We start from the raw sequence: 24,872 nt of genomic DNA on the forward strand, positions 1-24,872 counted from the left end.
GAGTGTGGACCTGAGTAACTACCCTGTGTCATAAGCAAACAAACCAAAACAAATGAAGCAAAAACAAACAAAGAAAAAAAAAAACACTAAATTCTTTGGATCAGCCCTGTTTCAGTGAGATAACTGAATAAACAGTCTACTCCAGTGGTAAAAATATCTTTTAAGGTGACCTGTTCAACTCCCAGTTTCTGACAGTGAAGAATGACATGCTCCACTGATTCCTCTACTTGATGCTGCTTACACAGCCCTGTAGGGTGTTTATTTATTAGATGATGAGTTTTGTTCAGCCCTGTGTGTCCTACTCTCAGCCTGGTTAGAATATGCTCCTCTTTTGTTCATGTTCTGTCTGACTTCACTGTACCCACATCTTGCTGTAATGAATAGTGTCTCCCTGTGCTTCCTGTGTCCCAACTGTGTTGCCACTCTTTGATAATGTGCTTTTTAATTAATGCTTTTGCTCCACTTTTACTGAAAGATATGTCCATACTTTCCTCCTGATTAAGGGCCTGTTTTGCTAGTGAATCTGCTATTTCGTTCCCTTTTACCCCTCTGTGAGCTGGTACCCACATAAAGGTTATAACTATATTTAAACTCTTAAATCAGTACAACATACATATATTTCATTAACTATTCCCTGTCTACTTTGTGATGAGTTCAATGACATTAAAGCAGAGGATGAGTCTGTACAAACAATGGCATTCTTAATCCAGAGTTCTTCTATTTGTTGCAGTGCTGTTAATATTGCCAACATCTCCACAGTAAATACCGAAAGGTGATCTGTAGTTCTTCTTTTGTCAGAGACATTTAATGTTGGAATACTAACAGCAAATCCTGTTCTGCCTGTGGCCAGATCTTTGGATCCATCTGTAAAAACTGGGACATACATTTGGTATACTGTTTGCAACCTGTTTTCAACTATCCATCAAACTTTATTTGTATAGCACCTTTCATACATAAAAATGCAACACAAGGTGCTTGACAAAGGATAAAAACATGATAGTGCAAAATAGTACACAACCACACACACACACACACACACACACACACACACACACACACACACCCATGATAGTGCAAAATAGTACACAACCACACACACACACACACACACACACACACACACACACACACACATACACACACCCACCCCAACGTAGCTGTCGGTATAATAACATGGCAGGGCACTGAGGAATCAAGAGAGGAAAAAACCACCTATGGGGAGCTCATCCACACTGCAAGGGATCACAGCCCATGGCCACAGGGAGCGCCACCGCAACAGAGACCCCCGACCCAGATAGACCGGGGTGGCCTCCACACACAGGGCAGAGCCCCCTGGTCCTCCGGGCCCGAGGAGTCCCCAGGACGACGCCCCGGCGGGCAGGCCAGACACACCTCCCAGCGTGGAGGTCCCCCATGAGGAAGCACTGGAGCTAAAACATAAAAGACAATGGAATAAAAAGACCTGAAACCTAAAAGACAATAGAATGAGAGACCTAAGACCTAAAATAGAATCGAGTAAAAGGACCCAAAAGCTAAAAGACAATAGGCAAGGATAAAACAGGTCTGAATTAAAAGAGTAAAAGAAATCAATTAAAAGCCAAACTAAAAAGGTGAATCTTGAGCTTCCTTTTAAAAACACCAACGGTCTCAGTGGTCCTGATGCCCTCCAGCAGGCTGTTCCAAAGCCTTGGACCATAATGGCTGAATGCCGCCTCCCTGTGGGTTTTGGTCCGAACCCTTGGAACAATTAAAAGGCCGGTGCCAGAGGACCTCAGGATCCGCGAGGGCTGATATGATAAAAGCAGGTAGACAAATAAGATGGTCCAAGACCGTTAAGAGACTTAAAAACTAATAAAAGCACCTGAAAATCGATCCTCAAACACACAGGGAGCCAATGCAGAGATTCTAAAACCGGTGTAATGTGCTCCCACCCTCTGGTCCTCGTCAGCACACGTGCAGCTGAGTTCTGGAGTAACTGCAAGTTATCGATAGGCTTTTTGGGAAGACCAGAGAGCAGGGCATTACAATAATCTAGACGGCAGGAGATAAAAGCATGCATCAGCACCTCCGTGTTAGCCTGAGAGAGAAACGGGTGGACTCTGGCTATATTTTTAAGATGGTAAAAACCTATCTTTGTTAAATTTTTAATATGAGGAATAAAACTAAGCTCAGAGTCAAAAATGACACCCAGGTTCTTAACAGATTGTGTGGGTGTAAAACCTTGTAGTTTTGGTAAAAGTGTCTCTCTCTTGCCTTCAGGACCAATAACTAAAACCTCTGTTTTATCCTGGTTGAGCTGTAGGAAGTTCTCTGCCATGATTGCCATCCATGACTTGATGTCTAAAATATAGTTTAAATGGGTATCAATAGGCCCTGTGTCATCAGGAGACACTGCAATGTAAAGCTGTGTATCATCAGTGTAGCTGTGGAAGCTGATGCCGTGTCTCCTGATGACATTCCCAAGGGGAAGCATGTAAAGATTAAAAAGTACTGGACCTAAAATTGACCCTTGGGGCACCCCACACTTCATTTCAGAGATAGGAGTGAAACCAATTAAAAACAGTACCAGAGAGGCCCACCAGGTTTCTGAGTCTGTTTAATAAAATGTGGTGATCTACTGTATCAAAGGCAGCACTTAGATCCAGTAGCACCAGGACTATGAGTGTTTGTGAGTCCGCATTACACCTGACATCATTTAAAATCTTTAAAAGGGCTGTCTCGGTACTGTGGTTCACCCTAAAACCAGACTGATATTTCTCAAAAATGTTGTTAGTATTTAAGAAATAATTCAGTTGGTTAAAACCCAGCTTTTCTAAAATCTTACTTAAAAAGGGTAAGTTGGATACAGGTCTGTAGTTGGTCTAAATTGCTCCACTTCAGAAGGGGCTTCACCACTGCCGTTTTGAAGGCAGCAGGGAAGACACCCGTCTGAAGAGAGCAATTCACTATATTTAAAATCTGTTCCTTGAAGAATCCATAAAATGTCTTTAAAAGTGATGTGGGAATTGGATCTAAAAGGCAGATTGTTGGGTTTACCTGGGAGAAAACTCGACCAAGTGTCCTCGCATCAACCAGGGCAAAACTCTCCAGTGTTTCCTCGGATAAAATCGGCTGTCCAGGTGTGTTAAAAGTTACATTCTGATGTGATACAAGACTGGATCTGATGTCGTCGACTTTACTTCTGAAGTGGTCTGCAAAGTCCTCGCAGAGGGCGTCCGTTGGTGTCTCCTGGGATTTTTTAAAATTGGTGTTAGTTAGAAGATCGAAGGTGGAGAAAAGTAATTTTGTGTTGTTTTTGTTATCTGAGATGAGGTTTGAGAAATGGGATATTCTTGCCTGTTTGACTGTTTTATTGTACGATTTGAGTTGTTCACGAAATATTTCATAGTGGACTGTGAGTTTGTTTTTTCTCCACCTTCTCTGCATAGTCTTTTTGATTTTTTAATTTCATCTTTATTTCTCCACGGGGGGTTTGTTTTTACCATTTTGTTAAAAGTGGAGCCACAGAGTCTAAGATTAATCACAATTTCCTGTTAAAATTGTCAACAATAAAATCACAGGGTGCAGGTAGAACTTCTGCAGGAGTGCTCTGTAAAATCTTGATAAAATTTGCAGCCACCTCAGAAGTTATTTGGCATTTCCTGATGGTCGTCCTGATGGTTAAAACTGGCGATGTTAAAATACACACAGTAATGGTCGGATACAGCCAGGTCAACAACAGCGGACACACCCGTGGAGAGGCCATAGGTTATGGCCATAGGTTATGACCAGGTCCAGGATGTGTCCTCTGTTGTGAGTTGGCTGTGTTACGTGCTGGTTAAAATCCATGCAATTTAAAAGGTTTAAGAATTCTCTGGACAGTGAGTCCGAGGTGTTATCCACATGCAGGTTAAAATCGCCAGTTATTAAATTTCTGTTATAAGAGGTGTGTATGATTGATAAAAGCTCTGAAAATTCACCGATAAAAGCAGTGGAATGATGGGGTGGTCTATAAACAGTGATGCAGAGAACAGGAGGACTGCTAAAAACAAAGGCGTGTTACTCAAAAAACGAGTAACTGTTAAAATAAACTTCCTTTGACATTAAAATATTATTAAAAATTGATGCAGTCCCAACTCCTCTCTTGCTTCCCCTGGTGGAGTTAAAATTTGGTGGGCAAGCCTCACTGAGAACAGCTGGTGCCTCTGTGCCAAGCCATGTCTCTGTTAAAAGTAACCCATCTAACTTGTTGTCTAAAATCAGGTCATTTATGATAAAAGATTTGTTTAAAAGAGAGCACACGTTCAGCACAGCCAGGTTAATGTTCGTGCTGAACGTGCGCTTATGACCACAGGGAGATAAAATGTCCAGGTGTACGAGATTATCTCTGTTAAAAGCATTCTATCTGTGAGTCCGGGGAAAACGTCTGCCTGTAATGGATTGTATGGGAAAGATGTCCGGTTTAGGTGGTAGTGACAACTGTGGACTGTAGAGGGGGCTAGTGACTGTAATAGTACTATGACCAGCTGGTGTGGATGGAGAAGAAGAATCTGGGGAGGGGGTGTGACAGGTAAACAGTCAATCTCGTGGAGCATACTGGACGGCGTGGTGAATATTAGCCGTTAGCATTCGGCTGCCAAGCCTGTTGGGGTGAACTCCGTCGGCCCTGTAAAAAGAGGGACAGTTCCAAAACAGGTTAAAATTGTCAATAAAACCAACGTTAAAAGCTCTGCAGGTGGACTGTAGCCAGGTGTTCAGGTAGAGGAGCTTGCTGAAGCGCCATGCTCCAAGAAGGGACAGTGTGGGAAGATGACTGCTGATAAAAAGAGAATTTCCACAGTTGTTTAAAAAGCTAAAAACGTTGTTAAAATCCCTTTTAATCAGCTCAGACAGCTTCTGAGCGGTGTCAACACAGCCCACGTGTACTAAGACACGGCTTATGGAGGATGGGAGTGACCGCAGCAGACCGGGAAGTTTCTCCAGGATAACCGGGACTGTGGCTCCTGGGAAGCAGTGCGTGCCTGCGTTGAAGAAGCGAATTCCCCGAGTTATTGAATCGCCCACTACTAAAGTGGTTGGAGGGAAGAAGGGACGAGGTGGTGGAGGTTGTGAGGTCCCGTGGCTGGATGATCCGTGGTCTGCGCTGTGCGTCCAGACAGATGGATACGGTGTGGAGGATGCTTTTCCGAGCCTGGGAGAGGGATTCCCCGCTGGCTCCGGACAAGGAAGACCACCAGAGCGCCGGAGCACAGCATCCTTCAGGATCCAACATCGGGCAGAAGATGTCGTGGACCGGGATGAGGACCGTTGAGGCTTCAAGGTGGCGTGTCCAGTGACCTGTGTGCCACCAGCCGGCAGTGGCGGAGGATGCGACTGTGCACTCGTTATAGGATGAGATGGCGAAGGACAGACAGAAGAAGAGTCCCGCAGAGCCGGGGTGAAATTCTTTTGTGCTCGGTGAAAAGTGGGACGAGTTGTTCACCAAGGTGCATTCACCGGGACAGGTAGGAGCGGTGGAGATCCGCTGAAGTCATTTAAAATCCTGGGAGGTGAAGAAGACAGCCCCCGGTTCCTAGCCAGTGGTGGAAATTCGTGTGAGTCCAGGATGTCATAGCGATTATGTAGCTGGATGTCACAGGTTGTAGGAGTATGAAGTGACAGCCTCTCCCTCCTTTTGCAATTGCCGACAACCACCCAGGTGTCCGGGTGTAAAGGAGTGGAGCTGACTGGGACCTTGGGTTTAGCCCCGAGCTGGAACCAGGGGTCCTCAGGAAAGGCGAATGGAGCGGAACCAGCGGCCGGTGCGGTAGCAGCGGCCTGCATAGAGCCAAGTATCGTGGCAGCGGTAGTAGCGACCGTGCGCTGCGTGGAGTCAGTAGCCGAAGCAGCTGAGTAGGGAGCCGTGGCCTCAAGCTCTTTACTGGTGGCAGAGACTTGTGCAGGGGCGAAGAGGATAGTGTCCAGGTGTCTCTCAGCTTCCTGGATTTTGTAGAGAGTGGAAATCCTCTGCTCCAGCTCAGCGATTTTCTTGCCAAGGGCGAAACAGCTTTGACAGCCAGATGGCGAGGTAAGTGGAGCCATGGCTGACTGAGCTGTGCTCAGTTAGTTTAGTTTGCGTGAGATCAAGGCGTTTGATTACTAAAATTGTTTCTCTGATTAGGAGGAGTAGTTAAAAAGAAACAAGACCTAAAAAGTATGCCATGAAAAAGTTGCTTAAAATTTCATAAAAAGTCAGTTTTGACAGAGGTGTATGGTGGAGAGACACAAAGCCAACACAACGCCTAAAGCAGCAATATCTCCTATTCCCTTATAAACCTTATTCGTGCTCTTCCTCTTCTTCGTCTCTGCGGTTTTATGGCAGGTGGCATCATATTGTTGCATTACTGCCACCTTCTGGTTTTACTCTCCATCTTCATCCATTTTGAGGGGAGATAACAGCATCTCCCTCAAGCCGCCTGTCCGGTCCAGTGGTCCTTAGAAAGCAAAATATCCATGTCCTCCCTTGCATATTGTCTCAACACTCTAATATACTTTTAACACTGTCCCCAACCCACTCTATTTTCTGTAACTGTGTCATTATTTCTCACCTGTCATGTATAAATTTCCTGCATGATTTGAGAATATGCTCAACAGGCTCATGACAATGATTGCCAAGACCTGTTGGGTGTTTTCCTATGATGAATCGTGTACTGTTAAGGTTGCTGTGCCCAATTAGCAGCCTGTTTGATATTACTTGCACTTTCTGCTTATTTCCTCTACTTCTTAACATACCCTCTCTGTGAATGAATTGAATATGAACGTCTCCCTTAAATTGTATTATCCAAATGCTGTTGCCACTGCTGATTCATCTATCTCCACACTATGCCTTAGCCCTCTACTTTTGATCATTTAATATTGACTTCAACCATTCCTTTTTTGGCTGCTTCTTTTGCCAATTTGTCTGCTCTTTTGTTTCCCAGGACACCTGAATGTGCTGGGACCCACATGAATGTCACATTTTTCCCCTGTAAAATGATTCAAGATTTCATACAGCAGATCCCGATGACTTCTGGCTGTGCCTGACTTGATGTTTGTATGGGCTGACACAGAATCACTATACCTGTTCAGTCCATTCTATTGCTATCAGCATAGCTTACAGTTCAACATTATATATATCCAAACAGTCTGATGTTCTCTTCTTAAAACCATCTTGGTAACTTCACGTGTGTGTGTGTGTGTGTGTGTGTGTGTGTGTGTACACTATGCTATATAGACTACATATAATTAAAAGTCTATTATTAGAGCTGTCACTGTTATTGTGATCGGATTTCTGTCCACTCCCGACCCCTCCCTCTCTAGCCCTGTCTCTCGCTCTCTTTCTAATCCAACTGGTCAAGGCAGATGACCGCCTGCTTACAGCCTGGTTCAGCCTGAGGTTTCTGCCTGTTAAAAGGAAGCTTTTCCCATCACTGTTACCAAATGCTTACTCCTGAAGGAATTGGGAAGTTCTGTGGGCAGCTGTGGCTCAGGAAGTAGAGTGGTCATCCACTGATCAGGAGGTCAGTGGTTCGATCCCTGGCCTCGGCAGTCCACATGCTGAAGGATTCTTGGGCAAGATACTGAACCCCAAAACTGCCCCCAATTCTGCACCATTGGTGTGTGATTTCATATGTCGCTTTGGATAAAAGCCAAATGACTAATTGTAATCGTAACTGTGACTGCTCCTCAACATAATCTTTGAACCCGAGCTTTCATGGTATCCAGGTCTGCTAGCACAGATTTTGCTGCTGATCCATATACATCCATCCATCCATCCATCTTCCACCCGCTTTATCCGTGACCGGGTCGCGGGGGCAGCAGTCTGAGCAGGGACGCCCAAACTTCCCTCTCCCTGGACACTTCCTCCAGCTCATCCGGGGGGACCCCGAAGCGTTCCCAGGGCAGCCGAGCGACATAGTCGCTCCAGCGTGTCCTGGGTCTTCCCCGGGGCCTCCTCCCGGTGGGGCATGCCTGGAACACCTCCCTAGGGAGGCGTCCAGGGGGCATCCGGTAAAGATGCCCGAGCCACCTCAGCTGACTCCTCTCAATGTGGAGGAGCAGCGGCTCTACTCTGAGCTCCTCCCGGGTGACAGAGCTTGTCACCCTATCTCTAAGGGAGTGCCCCGCCACCCTGCGAAGGAAGCTCATTTCAGCCGCTTGTATCCGGGACCTCGTTCTTTCGGTCATGACCCAAAGTTCATGACCATAGGTGAGGGTAGGAACGTAGATTGACCGGTAAATCGAGAGCTTCGCCTTTCGGCTCAGCTCCTTCTTCACCACGATGGACCGATACAGCAACCGCATTACTGCTGCCGCTGCACCGATCCGCCTGTCAATCTCACGCTCCATTCTTCCCTCACTCGTGAACAAGATCCCAAGATACTTAAACTCCTCCACTTGAGGCAGGATCTCTCCTCTGACCCGGAGGGAGCAAGCCACCTTTTTCTGGTCGAGAACCATGGCCTCGGACTTCCAGCCACTTCACACTTGGCTGAGAACCACCCCAGTGCATGCTGAAGGTCCTGGCCCGATGGAGCCAACAAGACAACATCATCTGCAAAAAGCAGAGACGAAATCTGCTGGCTCCCGAACCGAACCCCCTCCGGCCCCTGGTTGCGCCTAGAAATTTTGTCCATAAAAATAATGAACAAAATGGACAAAGGGCAGCCCTGGCGGAGTCCAACATGCACCGGGAACAGGTCCGACTTACTGCCGGCAATGCGGACCAAGCTCCTGCTCCGGTTGTACAGGGACCTCACAGCCCTCACCAGAGGGCCTCCAACCCTATACTCCCGGAGCACCTCCCACAGAATGGCGTGAGGGACACAGTCGAATGCCTTCTCCAAGTCCACAAAGCACATATGGACTGGTTGGGCAAACTCCCATGAACCCTCAAGCACCCTGTGGAGGGTATAGAGCTGGTCCAGCGTTCCACGGCCAGGACGAAAACTGTATTGTTCCTCCTGAATCCGAGGTTCGACTATGGGCCGGATTCTCCTCTCCAGTACCCTGGAATAGACTTTCCCAGGGAGGCTGAGGAGTGTGATCCCCCGATAGTTGGAACACACCCTCTGGTCCCCCTTTTTAAACAGAGGGACCACCACCCCAGTCTGCCAGTCCAGAGGCACCATCCCCGACTGCCACGCAATGTTGCAGAGGCGTGTCAACCAAGACAGCCCTGCAACATCCAGTGACTTGAGGTATTTAGGGCGGATCTTGTCCACCCCCGGAGCTTTGCCACCGAGGAGCTATCCATATACATTATTTCCATAATTTAATCTTGATCTTACTAAGGAAACATAAATGTGTTTCAGTGATGCAAAGTCAGCTCCCCATTCCAATCCTGTCAGACATCTGCCAATGAATGCCAACTGCCATGATGTTGCATTACTGCCACTTTCAGGTTTTACCCACCCTAACTCTCCATCTTACAATGAGATGCCATAGTGTTCAGTGAGTGCTGTCTCTCCAGTCTATTTGTCCTTAAATAATCATTTCCTCCCTTGCTCTGCCCAATTCTCAGCCTGCTTATTACTTGCTCTTTCTGCCGAATTCCTCTACTACTTAACATACCTACTCTATTTTGGATTGAATGTAAATGCAATATATACACACATTCAACAATATACACATTCAAATAATCAGATATCATCTTGTTAAATCCCACTTGGTAACTAGACAAAGCAACAGCAGATCCTGTTGCATCTGTTCGTGAATCCTTTGATCCAGCTGTAAAAATTTGGTTACAAACTACATTTCCAAAAGGTTAGGACACTGTAAGTGTTGTTAATAGAAACAGAATGTGATGACTTGCAAAACACTGAAACCCCATACTGAGAAACTGAGAAATGTCATTATTTTTTGAAAATTCTATCCTCATTTAGAATTCGATGTCAGCAACACATTTAAAAAAAAATGTGACAAATCGCAAAAATGACAGGGTCATGTTTAGCCCTCTGGTGCATCACCTCTTCTTTTAAAAGGACTTTGTAAGCATTTGAGAACTGAGGAGACCAACTGCTGTAACTTAGAAAGTGGGATGTTTTCCCAATCTTGCTTGATGTAAAATTTCAGCTGCTCAACCATTCAGGATCTCCTTTGCCATGTTTTACTTATTCATAACGTGTCAAACATTTTCAATGTGTGATAAGCTGGGACTGCAAGCAGGCCAGTTTACGGAACCATGCTGTTGTAAAATGTGCAGAATGTGGATTGGCATTGTCTTGCTGAAAATAAGCAAGACTTTCCCTGATAAAGACGTCATCTACTTGGCAGCATCATCCCACAAATGTGCAAGTTAAACATACTATGTGCACTAATGCACCCCATACCATCATGAATGCTGTCTTTTGAACTGTGTTCTGAAAAAGAATTTCAAATTCTGTTTTCCCCTTTGCCTCAGTCCATCTTCAATGAGGTTGGGACCAGAGAAGGTGGTGCCATTTCTGGATCTGGTTTGTGTATGGTTTTCTCTTTGCACAGTACAATTTCAATTTGTATTTGTGGATGCAGCTACAAGCCATGTTAACAGACAGTGGTTTTCTGAAGTGTTCCCAAGCCCATACAGTGATGTCCACTCCAGAATCATGTCTGTTTTCAATGTGGTGTCATTTGAAGACCTGAAGACTACAGCCTTCCAGTTTTAGATTTCTTCAGATTCTCTGAATCTTTTAATGAAATTGTGTACTGTAGACAATGAAATCCCCAAAATCTTAATTTTACATTGAGAAACGTTGTTCTGAAATTGTTGCACTATTTGCCACTACAGTCTGTCACAGAGTGGTAAACCCCTCCCCATCTTTACTTCATAAAGACTCAGTATCTCTGGAATGCTCTTTGTATACCCCATCATTTCACTAACCTGTTGCTGGCTGGTTTTAGTACAGGAATAAACTGACCCAAATGCTCAAACTTCGACGCTAGCTGTGTCCCAATTCAGCGGCTGCATCCTTCGTAGGACCCAGCCTACGCGGTCTCCGGAGGCTGGGTCCTTCAGAGGCTCCTCCATCCGCCGCATCAACTATCGGTAAATGGAACGGTCTAGCCTTCGGAGCATTTCGTGATCATGTCACGACGTCATAACTTCTTCCCTCCTAACCCGGGAAAAACACACATATGGGGTGCAGAGATGCGCCCGTACAGCTCCTATCGCTTGTAAGAGGAGTGAAATGTAGCCTATTATACAACTTACAAATTCACCTGATGTGGTGAATATCTTCACAGTTACAATAAGATATTAGTTGACATGCGAGCTTGTAACATTTGTAAATGAAGGGTTTTAATAAGGCTAACAGTTAACTGAGCTCCTCATATCAACAGGTCGCCATTATTAAAAAAAAACAATCATTGCGCAAAGCATCTTGGGATATGGGAGGCCGTGAAGGATAGTAGCGATGCGTCCTCTGAATACAGGGAAAAGGAGGACGCATTTGTCGGCTGCATTTGGAGGATCCTTCGAATTTGGACGAATTGGGACAGCTTTCGCGCAGCGTTATGACGTACTCGGCCTTCAAATCCATCCTCCGAAGGATGCAGCCCCTGAATTGGGACACAGCTACAGTTTTTATACTGTGGCAGCAGTGCGTCTTAATTGACTGATTGATGTCAGGTGTGCTCAGGAGAGGAGGAGGCCAGACCAGACCTGTAAGCAATGCCTTGTAGTAAAACACACACTTACTAAAGTGATGTTGAAAGTGATGATCTGCCTGTACTATTTTATAGGCTACTTTTGAACTACTTTTATCCCATCTTTGATCTGCACTGATTTTATCACACCAAGGCCTCCAAGTGCTTGCTCCTGGGACGCTACAACCATGTTGTAGAGGCATGGACACTTATAGTTACCTTGCAGTGACATTTGTTACATTTTTTTTTTATAAATGCCACCACGCATCTCTCCTCCGGACTGCTCTGGATACTGTCCAACTGTCGATTCTGGTCCTGCTCCCACATTAGAGAGAGGAACTCCTTGACCGGCAGCTTCTGGTTCCCTTGACCAGCACTCTGCCTCCAGGATGGCCAGCCTCAAATCCACAAGGCAACACCCACAGCAGGTGTAGCAGGTGTTAGCATGAAGTTGGATATTCGACGGATATTCACTCCGGCTCGCAGTTTTTTTTTCAATCACTTCCATGTCATGTGACTTAATGACTCAAAATCCATATCAGATATCTTTTGTTTGGACTGGCACTTGTGTGCACTCAGTGCCATCCTGCCTCGTCAGCATTTTTGTCTTGCCTCAACCCGTGTTACGGAGCTTCTTTTGTTTGTTCGTTCGTTGTACTTTATTTTCTGGGTTGTTCCCCAATCCTTTTGAGTGCACCTTTTTGTTTATTCATTGTTGTTAAAATAAATTCCTTTTTCTGACGTAACTGTATCTCTAGTCTGTGTACTTGAGTCCTAAAGAAAGATTGACACCCCATCATGGAGCATTTTATTGCCTGTCTTATTTTTTATATATATATATATACGGATACGTATATATGTATGTATGTGTGTGTGTGTGTGTGTGTGTGTGTGTGTGTATATATATATTTTTTTTTTTCAATAGCTTCCATGTTATGTGACCTGGTGACTAGATTTTTTTTTCAGTAATTTTCTGTCAAACACAAAGTTGTTTCCATAACTGTGTCAAGTGTCTTTCTATTAGCTATAGCCAAGTGTACTTGTGTCTACATCACAGATCACATTGTAACTGCAGTTTCACAATAGCTCACCCACTCACTGGATTTTGATAATATCTGATCTGGATTTTGAGTCATTAAGTCACATGACATGGAAGCAATTGACCATAAAAATATTCTAACACAGAAGCTCGGTCTTGTTTGTCCTGAGTAATAAAACAGTCCTGCATTGGTCTGGAATCACTAGGTCACATGAAATGGAAGCTATTGAAAAAAAAAGACGGTGAAATAAAATTAATATAAATTATGAGAGGCACTAAAATACTCCATGATGGGGTGTCTAATTTGTCCAATGTAATAATATCTGACATGGATTGAGTCAATAGGTCACATGACATGGAAGCTATGGAGAAAAAAAAAAAGTGACCCGGAGTGAATATCTGTCAAATATCCATCTTCATGCCAACTTTACCTGCTGCTTATAGGTGATGCAATCACAAATGTTCAAATAAACTCAGCAATAACTTGTGTCCCGAGTGCCACAGTCTGAGTTATGGAGGACAAAGCTACAGTCGCTACCTCGCTAATGAACTGGACATTATTAACATTATTGTATATGTCAGTACAAATGACATCCGTAAGGAGCACTTGGAACTATTGAAAAGTGACTTTGTGCACATGTTCCGCTCACTGAAGAGATCGGTGAGGCGCGTTTGCCTGTCCGACAGCACACTTTACTGTCATAAGCCTGGGAACATAGGCAGTTATTTAGAAATGATGGAATAAATCCTAACTGGCTAGGGCAAAGCTACTTTCCTCAAACATCTCCTGCTCCATGCACTCCTTTCTCAGATAGTCAAAACATCTTATCGAATGCAACCCCATATGTCTCTCCATTGCTCATGTGGAGCCAGGACCCTCTACCAACTCTAATCCCCTACTACAGCCATCTTGGAGGATATCTCAATGCCTAAAATGCATCTCAAGTAGATAAGAGCAAGGAGATAGGAAGCTTGTCAGAAGCCTTTTCTGAACCGACAACATGTAAAAGAAGCATGAAATGCAACTGGAACATACTGTGGTAAGGAAATAGGGGGAGGGTCACTCTCTCCCTGTGGGGGAATGTGGGGAGGGATTCCCACATACCTGATGACTGATGATTCTCACCTGTGCTCAGATGGGGGAAGGAGCACGTTGACTCAAATGTGGGCAGAGTACGGCGGGACGGCGTGTGAGAAAGACTGAACTCTGGTTCGTGGCTGCGGCACCGTACAGGAGTATGCTTTTCGCAACTTTTAGTGTGGCCGGCAGTGAAGACAGTTGAGTAGGTAAACCGTTCCTGTGTTGGGAAAGGAGGCTGGATACCTCCTTTATGTAGCGAGGGACCGGGAAGTAGAAGGTCGCTGTGCAGCGTTGGGCGGATCAGTAACCTTCCTGTCCCAACAAACGCTTCACGCCGTTCAGCCGCTGCAAGCAAATCGTCTGTTGTCACTGCCTTGGCGTCCTGGCTGTATTGATTGTTTCTTCCCATGTGCGCTTCCTGACTTTACGGGAGGACCCACACTTACACCCCACGGGGAGGTGTCGTCGCCAAGCCGCCGAGATGAGTTTAATCTTTATTTCTTAATGTTATGTGTTGTCTTAGTGTTTGTTATAGTGTATTTATTATTGTGTTAATGGCAGATTTTAGTGATGTGACACCCTGCCGGGGCCCCATTTAGGGGCCGTATCTCTGACTCTGTTAGCCCTCCCCCGATTGTTTGGAGTGGGTTTGACCTGCCTACAGTTTGGAGCAGTTCTTATTGGTTGCTGTCCATTCTGATGTTTTAGAAGTGTGTAGAGTGCTATTTTGCTGTGTTGTGTGCAGTGATCTTTCTAAGATCACTGCACACAGGTGGCATTCTCCTCAATCCTCAGTGCCTTGCATGTCTCATTACTTCTGCTACTGTCTGTGGTGAGAATGTGTGTGTGTGTGTGTGTGTGTGTGTGTGTGTGTGTGTGTGTGTGTGTGTGTGTGTGTTTGTTTGTTTCTGTGTTTGTGTATGCATGTGGTTGAGGGTGTGTGTTAGCACACATGGGGGGTGGGAGGGTTGGGTTTTTCATGTTATTCTGTTTTTATTTATATTGTTTTTAACTCTTGTAAAGCACTTTGTGTTGCACTATGTATGAAAAGTGCTATATAAATAAAGTTTGATTTGATTTGATTTAAGGTGTGAGCAAAGTTATCTTAATTCACTCGCAGTGTTGTGTGCTTAAGGGTTGGGGAGGGCTGCCAAGTTATTTAGTGATTAACTCTCATGGGGATTCCTGTGTGGGGTTGTCTCGCAGCTTTTATGAATTTGTACTCCCAATAAAGGTTATTTTTGTATTACATTCCTGTCTTTTGGGGTATATGTTCTCTTGCCTCTGACGCCGGACCAGACCGGATTTACAAAGGTGGTGGCAGCAGCTTTACGCTATTCTAAATCTTTAACAACCAGCAATTATTACAATACAAACGATAGTAGGAGCATGACTCAAATCTTAGTTTTCGTTGTATATGCATAAGTTGTATTTGTTATTTAAGATGGAAAAGGAAGGGAAATATTTTATAATAAATACTTTATTTTTACTTGTTGTATATCAATATCCACGAATTCAAATTCAATGGTTCTACACATTTATTTCCTGCTTGAATTGGATGAACTCAATGAATATGTGGATGCTGCAACACAAAGCTCTCAAGTCTCACGCATTGGGCGTGAGACACATGCATTTCAACCCATGCACTCTCTCACACGCCACACCTTGTATTTCTCATGCAGAGAAATTACCAGGATAATGCCTGCCAAGTTGCGCCGCTATTTTTTATAACAGTAGAAAAGGTAGAGAAATTAGTGATGTGTTGGTCGCGAACAAAATGGCTCTTAGAGCCGGCTCTTAGAAGTGAACGATCGGAGCCGGCTTCTGCCTGGTAGCCAGAGGGGGAGCCGCTTTCCCCCCCTGTTGAAGCTGCATGTGATCGGTCAACTAGATGATGCGTGGTGACTTCTGTGTATACACACTGAGCAGGAGGGGGAGGGGTGGGGGGTTACAGACACACGCACATGCCCACACATGCACACACACACACACACACACACACACACACACTCACACCTGCACTAAGAAATGCTGAATTGAATGAATATTTTTATTTGTATGAATGTATATGTAATTTATCAGATCAGACCCCTGTCCCCAACCTAACGCCCACCCCCGCACCGCTGCCAAAATCTCAGGAGGTGGTTGACACTGCCAGAGAGTTGCAGTATTATGACGCCAGCACATGGCTAGTTATCATAAGCTGATAGTATATACTCGTTGTGTTGATATTAGTGTGTCGCCACCAGTGGTGACCAGCAGAGGGGGCTGGTGGTTGATATAGGTCTTGGATGCAGTCCTGTGGGGGTTATAAAAAGATGTACAAGAAGTAAATAGAGAAGAATATGAGCGGTTAGCTCATGAACCTCAGACAAAGTCTCATTCAGTCTCATTTTCAAAGATGAACAAAACATGGTACCAGGAGTGAAAGGCAGGTCAAGCATCAGTTTTTACTCAAGATGGAGACTTTAAGGCCACCAGAGGAAATCATTTTGCAAAACAGTGTCTGTCTAAGGGCAAGCCCAAATCAGTGCAGCTAGTTGAAGAGACTGACCTAAGTGAGACTTTCTTTGTGGGAATGGTATCAAGTGATAATACACTGACAGAGGAAAATGACAGGTGCTCAGAAAATGGAGACATGTGGATTGTGTCACTTCCAATAAATGGAGCCATAGTAGCACTAAGGATTGATACAGGTGCACAAGCTAACCTGATCAGCATGACAGAAATCAGTGCTATGAAAGAAAAGCCCAAAATAATGAAGAAAAGAGTGCCACTGAAAGACTACAATGGAAAAGACATTGAAAGCAAAGGTCAGTACAGACTAAGTAACAGTGAAGAATAAAACTTACAATGTACTGTTTTCAGTTGTACCTGAGGGCTGTGAGTCACTGCTTGTGTACCACATTAACTGTTCAGAAGCAGCAAGTGTACACACATGCACAGTTGATTCCATTGTGCAACGTTATCATGATGTCTTTAAAGGATTGGGATGCCTGCCATACACATATAAAATTCAACTAAAAGAAGTTGCAGAACCAGTAATCTATGCACCACACAGAGTTCCAGTTCCACTTCGAGAGCTGGACAGGATGTCTCATTTGAAAGTCATCACAAAAGTGGAGGAACCTACTGAGTGGGTAAACTCAATGGTGTGCGTGGATAAAAAGAATGAAAACAAAGAACTGAGAATATACATGGGTCCTGGAGATTTAAACAAAAACAAAAAACGTGAGCACTACCAGATACCAAAGCGTGAGGAGATTGCAAGTGAAATGGCAGGAGCCAAATATTTCTCAAAGCTGGATGCAGCGCAGGGATCCTGGCAAATCAAGTTGGATGAGAAAAGTTCAAAGTACTGCACTTTCAGTACACCTTATGGCAGGTACAGGTTTCTCAGAATGCCATTTGGCATAATCTCAGCTTCTGAGATTTTTCATCGTGCCATGGACAACATGTTAGAGGGACTAGAAGGGGTCCGTTGTTATGTGGATGACGTGGCCATCTGGGGCTCCACCCTTCAAGAACATAATGAAAGACTGACAAAAGTGCTCCCAAGGGTAGGTGAAAATGAACTGAAACTAAACCGTGCCAAGTGCCAATTTGGTGTGCAGGAAATAACATTTTTGGGTGACAAAATGTCTGCTTGAGGTATTGAGCCTGATGAAAGCAAGATAAAAGCTATCATAGGCATGCCACGCCCAACTGAGAAGAAAGGTGTGCTGAGAGTGATGGGGATGGTAAACTTTATTGGAAAGTTCATACCAAACCTGTCAGTGAGAATGTCGGCATTGAGAGAGCTCCTTCATGATTCCACAGAATTCAAGTGGACAGCGAGAAAGGAGAGTGAGTGGAATGCTTTGAAGACCACACTGACAACTATCCCTGTGCTGGCTTACTATGATCCAACCAAGAAACTGAAGATTTCCACAGATGCTTCAAAGGACTGGCTTGGAGCTGTCTTGCTGCAAGCTGAAGGAGATAGTTGGAAGCCAGTGGCTTATGCTTCCAGATCCATGACTAAGACTGAAACCAGATATGCTCAAATTGAAAAAGAGTGTCTTGGATTGACTAATAGACTGGAAATCTTTCATTCCTATATATATGGTCTTCCCACCTTCACAGTTGAGACAGATCATCGTCTTCTCGTGTCGATCATCAAGAAAAGTCTGAATGAGATATTGCAGAGGATTCAGCGCCTCATCATGAAAATGCAAAGGTGTGGCTTTGAGTTGATATACACACCAGGCAAGCACCTAGCGTTAGCGGATGCACTATCAAGAGCTCCAGAGAAGAGTCACGTGAGCTCCACTGAAAAAGAAGTCTCTGCCAGTGTCTGATGCTAAATCAAAGCAAATAAGTGGAGAGACTGCCAAAGACAAGGAGCTACAAACAGTGGTAGAACACCTACAAAGTGGCTGGCCCAAGGGGTCCTGTCCAAAGTATTATCACATCAGATCAGAGTTAAATGTGGCAAATGGACTGTTGTTAAGAGGCAATAAGATTGTAATACCACACAGCTCGAGAATCGAGGGGCTACAGAAACTACATGAGGGACACTTGGGAATAGAAAAATGCAAAAGGAGATTCAGAGACACTGTATACTGGCATGGTATAAATAAAGACATTGAAAACATCATTGGACAGTGTGAAACATGTAAAAAGTACCAGAGCAAGCAGGCAAGGGAACTAATGATGATTCTTGATCTTCCTACTGATCCCTGGAAGAAAGTAGGAACAGATTTGTTTCATTGTAATGGAAAAGACTATGTGCTAGTCATCGATTACTATTCAAACTTTGCAGAAATTGCTCTGCTCACAAATGCAACTGCCAGCAGTGTTATTACTCATGTCAAGTCCATATTTGCTTGGCATGGAATACCAGAGACTATAGTTAGTGACAATGGTCCGTGTTATAACTTTGCAAAACAATATGGTTTCCACCATGTCACATCCAGTCCCCAGCATGCACAGGCAAATAGCAAAGCTGAAAAGGCAGTGCACGTCATTAAGCAGCTTCTGAAGAAGGCCACAGACAGTAAGTCAGATCCTTATCTAGCTCTGCTGAGCTACAGGTCTGCCCCCCTTGACTGTGGTCAGTCCCCAGCAGAACTTTTGATGAATTGCAAGCTGCACACTACACTGCCCTGCTACACAAAGGTCAAACAGAGAACTGAGATACAGCCAAAAATGGAGAACCTGAAATGGAAACAAAAACAGCGTTATGACAAGTCAACAAAAGCTCTCAGACCACTTAGAAAGGATGATGTGGTGAGAATCCAAGACCAGGATGCATGGAACAGAAAAGCTACTGTTCTTCAGGAAATAGGACCAGGGTCCTACGAAGTGAAAACTGAGGAAGGACATGTGTTCAGAAGGAACCGTCACAACCTTCTGAAAACCAAAGAGACTTTCCAAGGGACACTGTGTGGTGATACAGATGGAAAGGATGCTGTGTCACAGGCCAACATGGTGCCTGAGTTGAAATCTGATGGACATGTGCAGGTGAAGACAAGTGATGTTTCCACAGGGTTTGTTATGGCTCGGGAGACAAGGAAGGCCAGGACCCAGAATGCAAGGACAGGAGAACAGGTTTTAATGACCAAAAATGCAAAGTAGCAAACAATACAACAAAATCTCCACGAGGGGAAGGGCACTAAGCAAAGTAACAACTCAAAATCACCTCAACAGGGAATCACAAATACTCGAAAAGTAACAACAGAAAATCACCTTAACAGGGAGCACACTAGAAAAATACAAAAGGCAGTGTAAAGTGAATGCGTGGCTAGAGACTAGAGAGCAAAGCGTGGTAAGATACGAGGGGCCTGGATGAAGGAATCATCTGGCACTGAAGTGAGTGAGGAGCTGACTTCAGAAGCTGCACGCTGATGAGGGCTGATGCGCCTCAGGTGCGTCTCAGCGGCGCAGCTGGAGGAGCTCAGCCCCGCCCCCTGCCACACTCCAGTGTGTTGATATTAGTGTGTCGTCACCAGTGGTGACCAGCAGAGGGGGGCAGTGGTTGATATAGGTCTTCAATGCAGTCCTGTGGGGGTTATAAAAAGATGTACAAGAAGTAAATAAAGAGAAGAAATCAAGTAGTTAGCTCATGAACACTAGACAAAGCCTCATCATTTTCAAAGATGAACAAAACAGTCGTTAGCAAACCAACAGTGCTAACATGCTAGCTTGTACATATGTTTGCTGCCACTTTACCAAGTTGTCTTTCCGGCTCTTTAAAGCAGTGTTAGCTTGGGTGGTGTCACGGTGGGAAATTCGTGCATTGTACCTCATTCTCATGGCAGAAGACACTTAATTTATTAGAAACAAGAACACTACGTCCGCTGTAGGAGAGGCTACTACCAGCTACCTGCTCCTCTCATGTTAACTTTAAGTTGGGTTGGATGTTGTGCTCATGTTTGTGTGGTTAAGACGTTCTTTTACACTAATGTCGATGAGGCTGTTTTACAGCTTTGTAGTTTTTGTTCGCAGTCAGTGTTTTCATTTTGAACCACTCTCTACTCTTTCATATACTGAGTTATAGTGTATTTTCATTATGTCATTATAATATTATATAATATGTATTATACATTATAATACATATTATATAACTATATATTGAGTTATACTTAGTTATATTTTTAACAAACTGCTGTTGTTCTTGTTTATATATTTTGTTACATTTTGAAACAATTGTATGTATTTTGTATTTGTCTGTTTTTTTTTTTTTTAATTGCTACCGTAACAGAATAATTTCCCAAATTGGGATCAATAAAGAAACAGTCTAAGTCTAAGACTCTCTGCCTGCCTGATTCCAGTGCTGGAAACTCAGCACATTTACTCAAGTATATTTAAGTACAACTTTAGGTACTTTTACTTTACCTCCATTGTATGCTTCTTACTGCGTGTACCCTACATTTCAGGGAGGAATATTGTAGTTTTCATTCCACTGAGAGCTACATTTGTTTAAAACTTGATACTGTGCATAATATTGACATTTTACAATTAAAACATATGATTGGTTTAGAGACTATGACATATTGTTACAGATTAAACCAACCAGCAGTATACAAAGAAGTTCAGACCTGCTACAACATGAAATGGTGCTGACACATGAAGGCATAAATAACAGTAAAGTGATAATGTCACAGTATGAAAGGGGACATTCTCCATAACAAGGAGTTGATGATACTTATATTTTCAGTATGGTCATTTAACATAGTCATATTTATACTTTGATTGGAGTACTTATTGCACCACTGCCTGATTCAGTCAAAATGAGAGTTACACAGTGAAATATGAAGACAACCACATTGTCTCTGCAGGGCTGTATGAGGGGTGTCAGTTAAAGGTTGAGCATGATGAGCACGGAGCCTGCCAGCCTTGAGAGCCTGCGTGTGCTGTACCAGAGTGATGACCACATCGTGGTGGACAAGCACTGGGACATCCGCATTGACAGCAAGATGTGGTATGAGAAACGCACTGTGGCGACCTCAGCTGACAGACCCTAGCACCTACTATGGGTTCAGGTCAGAATCACACCAGATTACCTATAATGGTGTGACCTGTGAAAAGATGTTTACCAAAATAATGCACTCGTCTGAATGTTTCAATCAACGTCGGTACTGCTCACATACCTCACATATATCATGCTCACCAAGAGTCATAGCCCCAAATCATTTTCTCTCTCCCCAGCAGATTCTGTCATCAGCTGGATTTCTCCACAAGTGGCGCTCTTTGTGTCGCCCTCAATAAGGCCACTGCTGGCCGATTGTACCGCTGCCTCAAGGACCGCACTGTCACGAAGGCCTACCTCGCCCTGGTTGTAACATAAGCACAGTTACACATATGTGCGCAACAGAACTCTTACCATATATGTGTCTCTATGTGGGGTGATTAAGAAGATCTGCAAGGAAATTAAATGAATTCAGAATTCCTGCTTCCCGGTTACATGGCTGAGTGGAGTTCTCCATCGGCAAGAACTCCACAGGAGGAAAAACACACATGATGTGTATTGAGGGAACAGAAGGTACATGAACCTGGCTTGGCTTGCATTGTGTGTGTGTGTGTGTGTGTGTGTGTGTGTGTGTGTGTGTGTTCAAAGATGCTTTAAATTTTTAAATTCTCACCAGAAACACCAAATTTTGTTTGTTTGTGTCCTTGTGTGTTTCTTGTGTGTTTTCTCTAGAAATGAATTGTTGACTATTTGATGATGCAGGCTTGGCATGAGTGAAATATTTACACTGCCTGCCTACTCATTCATTCAAAAGTCAAAGTCAGAAATCTTGCTCATGCAATTTAGTTGCAGAAAACAGATGTGACTTCATATCAGAAGAAAAGTTTGGAATGAGTTTCTACTAATATGCAAAGTGTTTTGTTCATCTGAAACCAAATATAACCATGAACTACAAAGCTTTCTGATCACAAACTCATGTCCATGATACAGTTAATAGTACTCCATTGTATCTTTGTTTAAGTTATTAAATCTGAATGGTGTTTTAGTTTTTTCAGGGATGTTTCAATAAAGATTGTGACTTCCTCCACTGGGCGGCACGGTGGCGCAGCAGGTAGTGCACGTGCCTCTCTGTGTGAAGTTTGCATGTTCTTCCCATGCATGCGTGGGTTCTCTCCGGCTTCCTCCCACAAACCAAAAACATGCTCATTAGGTTAAATTGGTGACTCTAAAATTGTCCTTAGGTGTGAGTGTGAGCGTGAATGGTTGTCTGTCTCTATATGTTGCCCTGCAATCGACTGGCGACCGGTTCAGGGTGTACCCCGCCTCTCGCCCGTTGACAACCCTGAAAGGGATAGTTGGTATAGAAAATGGATGGATGGACTTCCTCCACTGCTACTCCTCATGATGATAATTAGCAAGAACCAGCTCTAAATATAATAAAGGTTGATCTCTTGACTCTGCAACCTGTGACCTGTTAGGCTTGACCTGAATTTAGAAGTTACTGGACTCAATGCACAGACCAGGAGACAAGAGTAAAAAAGACAAACATATTTATTCAACACAAAGTGCACTCATAAGGAGGGGAAACAATAAACCAAAAGTGCAGTCAACGAGTGGGAAAAGAAACAAAAGGCGCACTAAACAAGTGGAGCAAACAATGCCCCACGTGGGAGGTTGAGGCTGGGCAAAAGCTGAACGTGGCTGGTAGGCACTGTGAAAAACAAAAGCACAGGTGAGAAAGAACTAAGAAACAAAAGAAATAGCCACCGAGCTAAAAGATGAAGAAGAAGAAGAAGAATCAGAGGGACAATCCCCTTTTATTGCATCCACATGCACACAGGCCATGCACTGGTGAAATTTTTCCTCCGTCTTTAACCCATCCTGGTCGTCCTTCCTCCGCGGCAGACCAGGAGCGGTGGCCTGCCATCCAACCGTCACCATTGGTCAGGTGGTGATCTTCTTGCATGTTTTTAGTGGGGGTATTTTTATGGAGGATACCCCAGGTGAACACGGGGAGAACATGCAAACTCCACACAAAAAGGCCCCTTTCCTCGAGCAGCAGGCACCAAAGGCATGGTGGAGGACACACCCCCGGCGCCCACAGCGAGAATCAAACTCGGGACCTTATAGCTGTGAGGCGACAGTGTTACCACTGTTCCACCGTGCCACCTCAACCACACTTGGGGGGGGGGGGACTCACAACCTTTGACTCCAGAGTCCTCATCTTACAGCCTGAGCTATAGGACCAGACAGACCAGACAGACAGATGAGACTGCAACTAGGTAAGGACTGGAAATACTCACTGGGCATGGCTCTGATAAACTCATGGGAGAGACCAAGATAATCCGGCGACCACCCAAGCTCAGTGTCTTCCTTAAATACTCAGCCCTAATCAGGCTCATGTACTCCAGGTGTGCTGCCAGAGAGGTGGGGCCAGCTTGGCGCAGGGAAACACCCATCTGAGGGCCCCCGTCGATGAACTGGGTGGGGTGGAGGGGGTTTGGACGGAGGGCAAAGGGCGCTGGTGGACGCCGGTTTTAGCTGGGAGACATAGAAGGTGGGATGGATCCTCATTGAGTCCGGGAGCTTGAGGACAACCAACTGGGGATTGATTACTTTAACTATAAGAAATGGACCGATAAACTGGGAGACAGTTTATGGGATACAGTCTGTAAGGGAATATTTTTGGTGGACAACCAAACGGACTGACCTGGCTGGTAGGGAGGGGCTGGGTTCCTGTGTCAATCTGCTGAACGCTGTTTGGTCTTCTGGGTGCGCTCGAGAGCCGCTCTGGCATCCTTCCAGATCCTCCTGATTCTTGCCATGTGGTCTGTGACAGCTGGCACTGCGACCTCCTTCTCCTGGGCTGGGAACGGGGGGGTTGGTAACCAAGAGAGACCGCGAAGGGAGAGAGACCACTGGCAGAGGAGGTGAGAGAGTTGTGCGAGTATTCTATCCACGGGAGGAGCGATCTCCAGTTCGTTATGTTCTCGGAGGTGAGGCAGCGCAGAGCGCTTTCCCGATCCTGGGCACCAACCCTTCTCAGCTCAGAAGGAATTTTATTTATTTATCTTGTAATGCTGATTTAATGATAACAAATGAACTAACGGGAGACCAGTCTGAGAATGAGCGTAAATTCTCGATACAGGGTTGTTTATTTCCAGCTCAAAAGGACACTGTCTGACAATGACTTGAATGAAAAGTATTATTTATTTAACACAAGAATGGGAATGAATATCAATAGTGAATAATATGACAACTAATATGGATGATATGAGATAACACATATAACTGAATGAAGAAACTTATAGCAAAATAATAGCAGAATGAGTTTGGCAAAAGTGAGTAGTTTTAAGGAAAAATGGGGATGCAAACATAATGTTAATTTCTTGAATGAATGACTAAGCGAGTCTAAGGAGAATTTAGATTATTATAACCATACAACACCAGGGGCCCGTTTCACAAAGCAGGTTTAGAGAAAACTCCGAGTTTGTTAAGCCTGAAATGAAGGAAACTCTGAGTTTTCCGTTTCACAAAGGGAGGTAACTCAAACCAGAGAAAGAGGGGTAGCCTGTTTCACAGAGATAGGTAACTTAAGCTCTCGGTCAGTTACCATAGTAACAGACTCTATGAACCTAACCTGGTCGGGACCAGGTTTTTCTCAGTGAACCTCGAGT

Source organism: Chaetodon auriga, chromosome 3 (assembly GCF_051107435.1).
Source record: "Chaetodon auriga isolate fChaAug3 chromosome 3, fChaAug3.hap1, whole genome shotgun sequence".
Classification (NCBI taxonomy): domain Eukaryota; kingdom Metazoa; phylum Chordata; class Actinopteri; order Chaetodontiformes; family Chaetodontidae; genus Chaetodon; species Chaetodon auriga.